The 13,711-nt window shown below is 34.5% G+C and overlaps 1 protein-coding gene and 1 long non-coding RNA gene across 4 annotated transcripts in view; one reads left to right on the plus strand and one right to left on the minus strand.

The window, feature by feature from the left end:
• CDK14 (cyclin dependent kinase 14) overlaps positions 1–13,711 on the minus strand; it is a 553,564-nt gene that overhangs the window by 91,369 nt on the left and 448,484 nt on the right. The window lies entirely within an intron of this gene.
• LOC117012345 (uncharacterized) overlaps positions 3,549–13,711 on the plus strand; it is a 49,383-nt gene continuing 39,220 nt past the window's right edge. Inside the window, exon 1 of the long non-coding RNA XR_004421157.1 lies at positions 3,549–3,657. This is a non-coding gene — a long non-coding RNA (uncharacterized LOC117012345). The remainder of the gene's footprint in view (positions 3,658–13,711) is intronic.

Consider the following 13,711-nt stretch of genomic DNA (forward strand, 5'->3'; position numbering starts at 1 on the left):
TTACGGTAATAAATTTTTTAAAAATATTCACTGTATTGTTTGATCACACCTCATAATTATAAGGAATTCACCAATGTAAGAATCTCATTTCCTATCTCCCAAATTGACTAAAGTTTAATGTCAATAATCAAATGCTTATTTGTGATATTCGGTTTATATACAAATATTTTTATATATAATTTTAATTTAGAAAGTTTGCTATTTCCTCACTTGCATTTCAAGAACCACTTTTATTCCAACTTCCCACATGCATTTTCAACAGCAGATTTTTCGTCATTACCAGAACCACTCTTTCAGTCCATCCAAGTTGAAATTTGACCCTTCGGGATATCTTATTTGGAAGTTTTAACCCAAATCTAAGTATGCACCATATCAGAATGTTAGAATGACTGTGTTTGTTATTTGCAATCTCCCACTGCGATGGTAGATTTTAAAATTTTCCTTTGTAATCGCACCAATTTTTGTTTTATATATTCTAAAGCTGAATAATTAAATGCATAACAATCTAGCACTATTATCTCTTCCTGGTAAATTAAGGCATCAATCCTGCTGTAGTCCCACTTTTACCTTTGATAAAGGTTTCTGGGCTAAAGTTCTGTTTTTCTTCTCATATTAATTTAATGACCTCAGCTTTCTCAGCTTTGTTTAATATTTGCTTGGCATACCTTTCGTTACCCTCTTACATTTTAATGTTTCATATTCATAATTTTAAGGTGTCCCATCAATACTATATAGCTGGCTTTAATACTTATCTAATTAAACAACCTCCATCATCTAAGAAAAAAATTTAGTCCATTTACATTTTGTGATTACTGATATATTTAGAATTACTGCTATCATCTTAATGTTGTATTCTATTTTGACCTGCTTTATCTTTTTTTCCTTTTTCTGCCTTTTTTTTGGATTGAGTTTTAAAATTCAACATTTCCATTTTCTGTTTTAGAAGTTATACATTCTATTTCCATGTATTTAGTGATTACTTCTTAACTTTTTTCTCTTTTATTTTATGCATTTAAATATTTATTTAGATGTTTAAACTCTCACACTAAGTTTTTACAAGCTGGTGGACACTGACAAATTGTTTCTCCCCAAAAACTATAATCATACATTACAGACAGTACAAATATATGACTAACACAGAACCATTTTATCAATTACATAAGATAAATTATCAAGTATACAAATATTAAGTTATACAGCTGAATAGGAATATAAACTATTAGATATCTGCTCAATTCATTAGCAGAAACTAACTTCTCTTTATTAGCAAGAAATATTGAAAGAGAAGGAAAAAAATCATACTTCTAACAATAGTTGGCAGACAAATCCAATAAAAATGGGGGAAAAAAGGGCAGGATTTTCAGAAATTTTATGATTAAATATTAATTTAGATACAACAACAAAACATGCCTAATTAAAAATAAAACTTACTAAAGGGCATATTCCATACGTTCTAGACCAGACAAGCAAACTATTTTGCTGAAAATACTTAATAGCTCACTCCCATTCTCTTTTTAGGCCATCTCTTTAAGTTGCACCCAAAGTGCAAACATTAAATTAGTTTTAAGATGTTTTGTCTGGAGACATTAAAGATGTGTGCTTCTGTACAATGTGGATTTTATGTGAACTTTTCCACCAGAATTTTGTGATTCTCAAAATCGAGGTTTTCAAAACTTCACAAAATGAGATAGGAAGATATTAAAAAATTTATCATGAGACTTGGTCACAAGCCAACAAAATCAGTGGTTACACAAACCTGATGTATATTGTTTTAAATATAGGAGATATAAACATAAAGTAGCAGGCAATAGCCATATCGGTCTTACTATCAATGTTTGAAATGACTGAAGGGATAAACCAGAGACCATCTAGACTATTTTTCATAATTCCTGGGATTTTAATTATGTATGATATTAAAAACACACAAGTATTGTGCTGGGCATTTCGGCACCCAATCTCTCTACATTTCTTATACTCTGATAAGATTCTGGCATGGGAATATATTTGAAGAAGGCTTAAACTCAATATTGCATGGTTTTAGGAAAGGTCAATTGACAAAAATGATAAGCATTTTTTAAAATGATGAACAGCAAGAATCTTTTGCTAAGTTTCCAAACAGGCTGATCATAATCAAAACAGAGGCTAAAATTCTGCCAAGCATGAGGTCTGATAAAACTGTTTATCAATGCTCCTATGAAAGCTTCCTTAGACTAATCAAATCACTCACCAAGCCGACAGCTGGCTAATTGTTACAATAAATTGGGACCTGTCTTAACTCTTTTGCTGTGACGTTCACATATGTTTTCCTGTGGTTTGCACTATCAACAACAATGGTGTTTTTTATGCCATGTTGTGTAACATTTTGTAATAAATTTTTTATGGTATCAATGCCACTAGATTCTAATTTATCCATACGTAACTCCAATTGATGCCACTTAGTATATTTTGAGTATTTTTTTGCTAAAATTCAATATAATGGTAAGTTTATTACCATATAACCAAGGTTTAAATAAAAATAATGTCATTTATGTACAAAGCAGTTCAAAATGTTATTAAATGCTTAAAACAGTCAAAAGATCAACTTTTCATTTTGTGTGGATTTTTGACACAGTTTGGAAAAAAACTTGAAATCAATTAATGCAGTGAAAGAGTTAAGTTCCATTTCCAAGGCAATAACATCAGGCAGCCCAGTTTTATTGATTGCAATGGTAATTTCTATGACTACTGGTATCTACGACACGCAGGTAGATTTTAGGACAGTCCTTCTCCAAATACCAAATTGGCTTGCTTTTAAAAGCTCCACTCTAATTTTGTCTTATGAACTTTACTGCATCTTCATATTTCATTCCACCTTCGATTAATGCCAGGGCAGCAAGCATTCGAGTTCTCTCAAGACCTGCAATACGATGACAACAATACAACCAGGTTCTTTAAGAAACTTCATTTTTACACATCATAACCAGTCATCAGTAGTCTGGGTGGATGGCAGTGCACCATCAGATGGCCAATCCAGAACCTGACACCTTCTTTCTCCACAAGACCAGGCTTGTCAGTTGCTTCACACAGTCTTACTATTGTGGTAATGCCACACTTTTTAAATTCCTCTATAAATTTGTTTAAGGTCACACAGGTTGCACTGTCCTGTGGATGACTTCACAAGAGTTGGTCCGTTCATTTGAGCCAATTTAGTTAAAACACACTTAATAGGATTAGGAAAAACTTGAAATAGTTCAATACAGAACACAGAAGTGATGTAAAGAATGATGTAAAGAAACGGAAGTCTATTTCTGTATACTACACTTGAAATTCTCAGTGCTTTTGAGTATGAGGTTCGGAGTAATGGGAAGTGAAACGAACCTCTTAGCAAACAGCGGCAGTTCTTTAATTCAGAAATGAGGCGAGAGAGAAGAAGTTCCCCCCAGGTTTAGCCCATCTAGGTCAGAACTCTTGTAAAACGCTTTCCTTATTTTAATTCAATCGTCCTGTGTCCTAGTTAACACCTCTCATGGAGCTTCTTGGTGGAATAGTAATGAATTGCCACAGTTTCACTTGTCTGTATAGGAGTTATATCATGTTCCTGACAACACTCTCCGCTGCCCTTCAGAAACTTAATAAATATGTGACCAAGGACACCACAGAACCATCCAATCTGTTGGGGTAAGTTGGTTTGTGTTTGTTTATTTTATCATAAAAGATATCAGAAAAAATGACCACACTTTATACCTTCACCCTCAGTTCTCCAAGTGAATGGTTCCTTAATTTTTTAACATTTAACTTTATTTAAAGTTTAAACTTTATCTTTACCCTCCTGCCGAACAACACAAGAGCCTTAGAACACTTCAATTCTGACGACACTGGTCCCCTCTCTCATGCTGTTATTGTCTAATCTTTTATTTCTGTTTTCTATGCTTTTTAGGGACACAGATTAATCACTGTTATTATTATTATTATTATTATTTAGGTTTACCCATGTTTATCATTTATTTAATCATCTTTCTTTTCATGTTTCAAATGTTCTTTCTTAGAATATATATATGTATATATATATTCTAAAATATATATATTTTATATATAAATATATATATTATATATTTATGTGTTATATATATTTTTATATATAATATATAATATATATAATATATAATTATATATTTTTTCATATATATATATATTTACATATATATATATATATTTTTTTTTTACGTGAAATACAAACCTTAGAAGTTTTTTCCATGATGAAAGAATTCAGTGGTCAATTTTCTGTTTTGTTTTCATACTCGTATAAGGTAATAGTTGGCTGGGGATTAATCTAGGTTCAAAGCATTTTCCCTTAACTCTGAAGACATTATTTCATAGTCTTCTGTGGTTGCTGCCTGTTAGGTCTTCTCTTCTTCCTTATGGTTAGATCTGAGATTGCAGTGTAAGGTGTTCTTTTGATTTAACCTGCTTGGTATTCATAGCGTTTCCTGAATTTGAGGCTTCACATTTTTCATAAATTCTGGAAAAAAATCTCAGCCATTCCTTTTCGAAGCCATTGCCTTACCCCAATTCTCTCTCTTCTCTCATTTTATAACTCCAACGTCATGCCATCTTATTAAATTTTCCATGTCTTTAGTCATTCTTTCATATTTTCCATCTGTTAGTCCCTCTGTTCTCTATTCTAGGTAATTATTTCAGAGCTATGTCCCAGTTCAACTAATTCTCTAATCAGTTGCGTCTAATATGCTGTTTTCACTGTTCATTTTTGTTCTTATAAGTTCTTTTTAAGTCTTTGACAAATTTACATGTTCAGTTTTGATGGTTTCTTGTTCAAGTTTTAAATTTGGTCTTTTATTTCTTTACAACATTTTTAATGTAGTTATGTTCTATGTCTCATAATTCTCAGTATTTGAAGTTCTGTATGAGGGGGAGTCCAATTTTGTTGCTTGTGCTACTAACCCTCACTCAAAATGACTTTTTCTCATACGTTTTATAATTCTGGATTGTGAGCTTATGCTTGGCCAGTGTTAATCTGTGGGAATCCTGAGGGATCTTGGTTGAGAATATTTTTCTACATAGGTATTTCTTTTGCTTCTATCAGGAGTCCTGGGGCTCTCTCAACAACTAAGCAGTACAAGTTTTGTTGGTTTCTGAGACCATGAGAGTTATACAAATTTAAACCTAAACTCATAGAATTCTCAGGGGAGACTTTTTCATCCCCATCTAGAACCAAGGCCAACACAAACAATTGTCCTTGCAGTCTCTCTTTGGTGGAAACAGTTTATTTTTTTAAGCCAGCCTATTCCTGAGGCTGAAGTGCTTTGAGGGGCTTGACTCTACCTGGGGAATCTCATTTCCTATGCCCCATCTTTCCCAAGCCCAAAGCCTTGTTTGCTGACCCCCAAGCGGTTCCACGTTCCTTTTTTTAACAACACTGCCAAGGCAGCTGTAACTGTGGTGCTTACTTATCACTCTGGTGTCTTCACTCTTGGCCCCCAGAGATTTCACTTTTCTTCTTGGTTCAGCTAGGCATGTACATTTGAACGGATGTGCTTGTGGTATTTTATGCAACATTTTAGGTGATTTTTAGTGGTAGTAGAAGAGACCTCCCCCCCCTTACAGGTGTATACTTATAATCGCCACAATCTAATTAGCTACTATAAAATCATTGACATGTATAATTTTTAGGTCTTTCTCCCTGGAATAATCCCTCAATCAGTGTTGTTTCCTTTTTTTTTTTTTTTTTTTTTTTTTAACTTTTAGGTCACCTCTATTAAGTTTCTAATTAGCTAACAGAGTTGTTCCAGGCTAATGTTCTTTCACCACTCAACTTTATTGATGCATCTCAAATGCATCATCCTAAGTGAAAGAAGCCAACAGCTACATGCTATATCATTTCATTTATATGATATTCTAGAAAAGGCAAATTTATAGAAACAGAAAAGGGAGCCATGGTTATCAGAGGCTGGGTGTGGGAGGGGTTAGCAAAAGGACACAGGAGAATTTTTTCAGGTAGCTCTGTGTCTTGATCAAGAAGAATAGACATCAGGCCATCTAGAAATGTGAGAAGGCAGGGTTAGGAGTACTTGCCAAGGAAATTCAGTGGAGAAAGCTGTTCAGAGAGACGGGGTATAGCAGGTTTTTGACAGGGAACATTCAGGCATTAGAGGTACAGTGCTGACCCTCTGTGAGTGGCTGACATTGGGACTTCTGTGTCTTAGGGGAGAGGACCCGATGCCTCGGCATGTTCTGGCAAATAGGGAGATGCTACTGCCAATGGTGAGGCCCTCCTACCATTTCAGGGCTCAATCCCAGGATACTAAGCGGGATCCACCTCAGGTGGGCAGAACTGTGCTTCTCAGCTCAGATATGTAGTCAGTAAGCTCTACATTCATGAAGGTCGCATAAATCTGGCAGAGTCTGTGGGACAGGAAATCGTCAATGTTTTTTCCATATTCATATTATAAAAAGTAAAAGATGTTGTTTGTGGAAACTCTCTGGGAAAAACCTAAGAAAATTTAAAATTTAAAATTTAAATTTAAATCTGTATGGAAACGAAGAGAAACAATCCCTACTGAATTCAATGTGTGTGTGTGGAGAGAATCTTATGAGTAATTTTCAAACAAATGCTTTTAATACAGTTGAAAATAATGGAACTCCTGCTATTCTAATCATAATGAATTTTCTTCATTTTCCTGATCTTTATCCTGTGCAACACACACACATACACATACACTTTACCTGCATAAAAATCTCTATATATGAAAGAATATATCTATGAAGATACATATATATGAAAGAAGATAACATGAATAGTGACAAACAGCCTTTAAAAGCTCACCTAAGTTTCTAAGCCATCCTGAGACAAAGAGAAAAGCAAATCCAGAGTCTTTTGCCAGACTAATGGAGACTGTCAAGGTTGAGAAGAGAAAATTAAAAATGGAAAATAAAAATGATGCCACAAAAAAGAGGAAGACCTGGGCTATGGCAAGGTGAAAAGGTCTACTTCCTATAAGGTATAGTTTCCGGTATAGTGTGGGGACATGGTATTTATTGAATGACTGAGTGTTTGCTTGAGGACTGAGAATAACAATTGTTATACTTACAGAAATTTTACCTTTCCTAAGAAACATAAATTTAAAAAAGTAAACAATCATTTTTAAGCACAAACATCTTAAGGTCAAGTCCTGGTCCTTAAGGAACATCTTCAAAGTATATATCCCCTGGAGGATCTCTTTCTTTCTTTCCTTCCTTCCTTTTTTTTTTTTTTTTTTTTTTGAGGTGGGAAGAAAATTGGCCCTTATCTTTTTAAAGTTACTTTATAAACTGGGACTGCAAGTTTTATGTTTTTTTTTGTTTGTTTTTTTTAACGATGTTCCAAAAGGCTCCCTCTAAAACTCATGATATCTCTGCTTGTGGAACAACTAAGACAAGGCACATTTTGTTCCCAAGAATTGACTTCTAAATCTCTATATAAAAGTCTTCACTGGGATTTATTAATGTTTTAGCTCATGGAAGCTGGATTAAAGAATAGAGGTGTAGGGCCGGCCTGGTGGCTCAGGTGGTTGGAGCTCCGTGCTCTTAACTCTGAAGGCTGCCAGTTCGATTCCCACATGGGCCACTGGGCTCTCAACCACAAGGTTCCTGGTTCAACTCCTCGAGTCCCGCAAGGGATGGTGGGCTCCGCCCCCTGCAACTAAGATTGAACACGGCACCTTGAGCTGAGCTGCCTCCTGGATGGCTCAGTTGGTTGGAGCGCATCCTCTCAACCACAAGGTTGCCGAAACGACTCCCACAAGGGATGGTGGGCTGCACCCCCTGCAACTAGCAACAGCAACTGGACCTGGAGCTGAGCTGCGCCCTCCACAACTAAGACTGAAAGGATAACAACTTGACTTGGAAAAAAGGAGTCCTGGAAGTACACACTGTTCCCCAATAAAGTCCTGTTCCCCTTCCCCAATAAAATCTTTAAAAAAAAAAAAAAAGAATAGAGGTGTAGTAGAGTCAATTTCCTTATTAGAGCATTCAATGAAGGTACTGATTTCCATATAAAAGCTTAAAAGGAAATAAAAGAGAACAAAAAAGTTCTAGAATATCTCTCACATTCCATAATGGGATAGAACTACATACACTGTGGGCCTATATCTATCTGAAGAATAATAGTGTGCTTTGTCTCTCAGAGTTGGAAATAAAGCAACCTGGAGTGAGTGATGTGGAGGGTATCTATCTTCATACTTTACTTTCTGCCACACTCTTCACAGAACAAAACCAGCAGGCTGGGATCCTTTCATTTGATAGTGCATACATTGTCTCTGTGGCAAAGTTGTCCAAATGGGCACTGGTCACTGGATTATACAACAACTGATCTCTTGAAAATGATTTGTGAAGAAGTCCACTCACTCATAAAGTCTGACTGTTTCCTCAACCGTACCAAACAGACCTGTCAGATGAAGCACTCTTTCTTGTCTATATATCAAAAGGAAAATGCTCACTTAATCACCTTCTTATAAAAGCTTTTCACTTAAAGGGAGGACTGCAGTCATAACACTGCTCTGATTTTTCAAAAAGTGACTTATTTTTTAAAAAAAGGCACAAATGCATTCATTTTGCAAACAGGGTCAGTAACTGGTCAAGCAGAGCATGAAGGGAATCCCTGATAATGGAATAAACTCTTGGGTAAAATAAATACTAATATATGGAAAGATTTAGGCCTGTGCGGTGAACTTCTCTGTTCACTGAGCTGTGCAATGAAATGACAGGCAAGACTCTTAGTTACATTAATAATGAAGAGACAGACTTGTTTAATGCTGAGACTTTCTTTGTCAATGCACTGCTGTAAAAAAAAAAATTAATGAGATTCCTCCCCTCAAGGTAAACAGATAACATTTTTATTAGTTTCCATAAATAGGTTGTGTTTTGTTCTGCACAGAAAATTGTTCAATTCTTATTCATTTATTCTAGTGAAAGTGTTTAATGACACACTCTTCCTGGCAGACACTCATTCCCATAATGGTCAGCTCACTTGACTGTCAAAATGCTGTATAATGATAATGCTATTTGTAGGGAGCTCTACAGTTTACAAAGTGCTTTCACATGAATTATATTATTAGATCCAGATAATCAAAGTGTCACACTTACAAAATGGGGAGTATCCAGACTTCTGATTCTTAAATCTTAGAGTCCATTACATGTCATGTCAAAGATTTATTGCTAATACACCAAGATGTATGTTAACCAGTTGGTAAAGGGATTATGGGGTGATTGTAAAGTTTTCCATAAGGTTCCCTTACATTTTTTGATATTTCTCTCTTCTCCTTTAATTCTCAACTCTATTGCTGTAAAGAATATTCTTTCTATATTCTTGTTAATGCCCCAATTGCCCTATATTAAATAAAGACAACAGGGAGAATATAGCCTTAACATAACAGACAAAAAATCCCCAAAGCCAGTCATACTAATCTGCCCTGCTAGCTCTCCTGCAGCTCTAACCCTTACTCAATACATAGTCACCCTTTCAGTAAACTTGATCTGGTGGAAAAGTACAGAAAGTGCTGAAGAGCCTTCCGCAGAATGTGAATGAATCAAGTTTTTGAAAATGCCAGCGCTGCCCCTCTTAAGCGTATTATAAACTGCCAAAAAGTGGGCCAGAAAAAGGAAAGTATTAAATTCTTGTTTTGGTTTTCAGAGCTTAGCTAGATATTTACCTCAAATTTCCTAGCTTTGATTTCATTTATTATTATTTTCTACCCTCCCTGGAAAAAAGAGGTGTCTTTGAATGTTTAAGTTCACTTTTAAATAAATACATTTTAAAAAGAGTGGTCTGGCTTTAAAGAATTGGTTCACTTATGACATAATTAATTATAGTAGCCTTTCCCACGTACTAATCTGAGGCTATAGATTTTCATATTTGCACTTCATAAATCCACTGATGCAGCTATTATAAAATATTCATGGAGAAAGCTAATATAAGTGAACTTCATGTTATATTCTTTTCAAGAAACTCCCTTGTGTACATGTTTAAACTTATTTTTACTGAACTACCACAAGGTAGATCATGCTTCCTTCCCTTCAACCTGCTTATAGGAAAGAATCAGTTACCTACTTCACTACGTTGTTTTTACAGGGATTCCTGAATGTCCTCTCCAATTCTTCTCCAGTACCTAGTAGCAGTGACTTCTTTGAGTTGTAAAGTTTTATTTCTTTATAGCGTATATAAAACATTATAACCCATATGCACTTAACCTATCATTCTACATGCTTAAATAATATAATTTTTAAAACTTACCCTAAGATACATTAGAGCTTGCCAAACATTGACATTTTTCTTATAAAGGATAGTACAAACCTGTCAGGAATTATACTTGTACCTCAGGTATATTTTAGAAAAGATTCTAGATTTAGTGGACTAGTGATTATATGATTCTATAATTTTTGTTCAGTGTTGTAACTTTAATAATGTGGTTAACAGCAGAAGAAGCACAACCAGTTACTTTTCAATCCTCTGACTAAAGGATATGATAGAAGGGGTTATATTTTATTTCATTAAAAGAAATAAAAATACATGAATAATTAGCCCTTGTAATCAGAATGATAAAACTTACAGAATACTTAAAAGAAAATTCTAAATTCACACGTCAACGCAGAATATCCTCAAAACCTAAAGGATGTGCGATTGACTTAATTGATTCCCAACTTCTCAGTTACTCTGTTTATAGTTATATCCCATCATAAACACTAGAACTTCATAACCACATGATCTTCCCCCACGTGGCCCTTCAGGAATGCCACTGTTACCTGAAGGGCATTAGGCAACTTGTAATCTTTCCAATGTCTGTATATACATCAGGATAAAATTAATAGCCTTCTCCTGCTTCACAGGACTGCTGTGAAGGTTGACCTTTTCTTACCATAACTTGCTTAAATTGATTTCACCTATTTCAGCTGATCATTTCACCTATTTCACAAGTTTTCAAAACATTTTTAGGAAATCAAGAGTGAAGCAAAGCAAATTGTTAGAGAATGTCCTATCCCTGTGATGTTATTGATATTTATGCTATTTAGAGAATAAAGATTAGCCAATTTTCCTGAGTTCAAAGTAGTTAATTCCTGCACCATTTGATGTGAAATAGACAGCTCTCATTTTCGAGGATAAAAGACTGCATTAGGAGTTTAAATTCAAATCTTCATTTATCAAATACACACATATATATGTATATACATATACATATATATCAATACATATATATGTATTGTATGATATGTATTGACATATATATATATATATATACACACACACACACATATATATATCAATACCCATTAAACTTTAGCAATGGCTAATGTTTTTCATTCAGATGGATCAGTTAGAAATATTTAGTTCAATTGTATGGGCAGTGTGAAAAACATTTTCACTATAAAAGGCTCCTGAAAACAGTTTAACTTATTGGTGCATCTGTATTATGGTAAACTGAGTTAATAGAAATGGTAACTTCATAGCCTTTCATTTCTCTAAAACCCTACAGAAGTTACAAATCTCATCACCAGAGGTTGGTTTTGGAGGCTGATATCTGCTTCACCCGAATGGTACAATGTGCTCCTCCACTGTAAACAGTGCTAAAAATAGCTCCTGAAAGGCATCATTTTGCGTGATATTATTTCGCCAAAAGAAAAGGAAAAAAATGTATCTTTAATCCTGAACAAAACCTCTTCAAAGTTTATGTTCTCAATAAACCTTTCACTGAGAACTGAAAATATAACTTGGTAATGCAATAAATACCCTAACAAATATATCAGATTTTTCACTTAATGCTTTTTACAGGCTTAAACCAAATGGAGTAAGAGGAAATCACCTTTTACAGTCCGACTCCTACAGGAAGAATGCCTTGTTGTTACGCTTTTTAAAGAAGGCATGGTGAATTTATATCAACTTCAGCGAATCTTGGGGCATGATAAAAGGAAGAAAAATACCAGTGCAGTTAACATTCCCCAGAACTCTTTCTTCACATGTTTATTTCCTTAGAGACTGGATATGATCCAAGATAATAAGAAAAATATAAAAAGGAAAGATTTTTTTTTTAAGTCAAAAGATACACAGTTTAACACTCTTTGCTAATATAGAAGAAATAATTTTTCCCTACTCCATTAAAAAAAAAGAGAGAATTATTGTCTTGTAAAGTTGTGAAATGGTTGAGATTGGAGAAAATCACCAAAAACAGTTATCTATCCCATTTAAATCAACATGACAGAAAATTCAGTTAGGTCAGAGCTTATGGGTTATTGAAGATTTGTCAGTTCAAGGCAAATGATCAATCGATTTGCTGGGGACTCTAATTTCAGCTTTCTTATAACATTGCATCTGGAATTTGAAACTATATGAGCTCCTTATGTTGTAAAGAAGAACTGGTCTTAAGCCTAAAACAAAAATTGGATTAAGACTGTTGAATAGTTGGGTATCCTCTACAAGGTCTGATGCTCTAGAAAGAAAAGTCAAAATACCTTTTAATGCTTACTGCTCCTCCAAGAAGCCTCCCGTCTGTCTTCCCTGTCACCCAGTGTCTTCTAGATTGCACATTGAACCACTACCTATTGAACTAACTATCTGATCTCTGATTATTTCAAAAGACATGACCACCTAGCAAATAACACCCTTGTTCGAAATACTACCGTGGGAAACAATACAAAGGAGACAAAGCATTTACTGAGCAGTTAACTATGTGCTAGAGACTTTTCACATGTTATTTCTCTTATTCTACAGATCCCAGCTATGAGATGATCCTCATCCCTCTTTACCAACAAGGGAACTGAGGCACAGAGAGGAGTAGCAACATTGCTGGGGTCACACAGCAAGTGAGGGATGGAGCATGTTAGGTGCCTCAAGCACTGATGGTCTTTTCTCTATACCATCATTATAAAGGCTCTATTCATATCTTACTTTTTTCCTCACTATAAAAGTAAGACACGATTACTTTAGAGAATTTTAAAAATCCTGAAACATATAAAAGAAAATTAAAACATCTCGTAAGTCTGTAATCCAGAGATGATGACTTCTTTTTTTTAATCGATAGGTTACTCCTATGTGGATAGGTCTAAGAACATATATAAATTTAATACTGCGTACATTTTTTCACATGATAAAATTTCCTCTCAAAAAATTTAAAAGCTCTCCTCAAACTCCTAAAAGTCAGATGCAAGTCCTTTTTGAGGTCATTTTAGCTTTTTGTTTTCCTGCTAGTGAACAAAAAAAATTTTTACAACCCCCAAATTCAGTCATCCATAAATATTGTATCCTGTTGAGGGTGTATGCTTTTTGGTTTTCACTTGAAATTTTTACGTTGACTCTTGCTTTGCCACTCAACGTTCTCTTAATAGTGTAGTTTCACCAAGTCTCCTTCATATGCAAAATGTGAATCCAGGCATTTTAATTAGGTCAAGTCCTAATGATGCTCTCAGCTGTGTGACTCTATACTGTGGATGTCATGATGAGAGAATTTTTTTCTTAATTTTACCACACCTTTCTTGTAATATACTTGATTTCATAAAGGTAGCTGCACCGAGAACTTCCATTAAAAGAGGAGAAAATAAGACTTTAAGACGAGGGGAAAAACAGTTGGTTATTATTGCATACCCATGAGGACAGCTAGATTGGAAATTCGATAGAAATTTTTTTTTTTTTTTTTTTTTTTTTTTTAAGAAAAACAACAAATATTTCTTACCACATAGTTTCAGGTCAGGA

The sequence above is a fragment of the Rhinolophus ferrumequinum genome, chromosome 20, assembly GCF_004115265.2.
Source record: "Rhinolophus ferrumequinum isolate MPI-CBG mRhiFer1 chromosome 20, mRhiFer1_v1.p, whole genome shotgun sequence".
NCBI lineage: Eukaryota > Metazoa > Chordata > Mammalia > Chiroptera > Rhinolophidae > Rhinolophus > Rhinolophus ferrumequinum.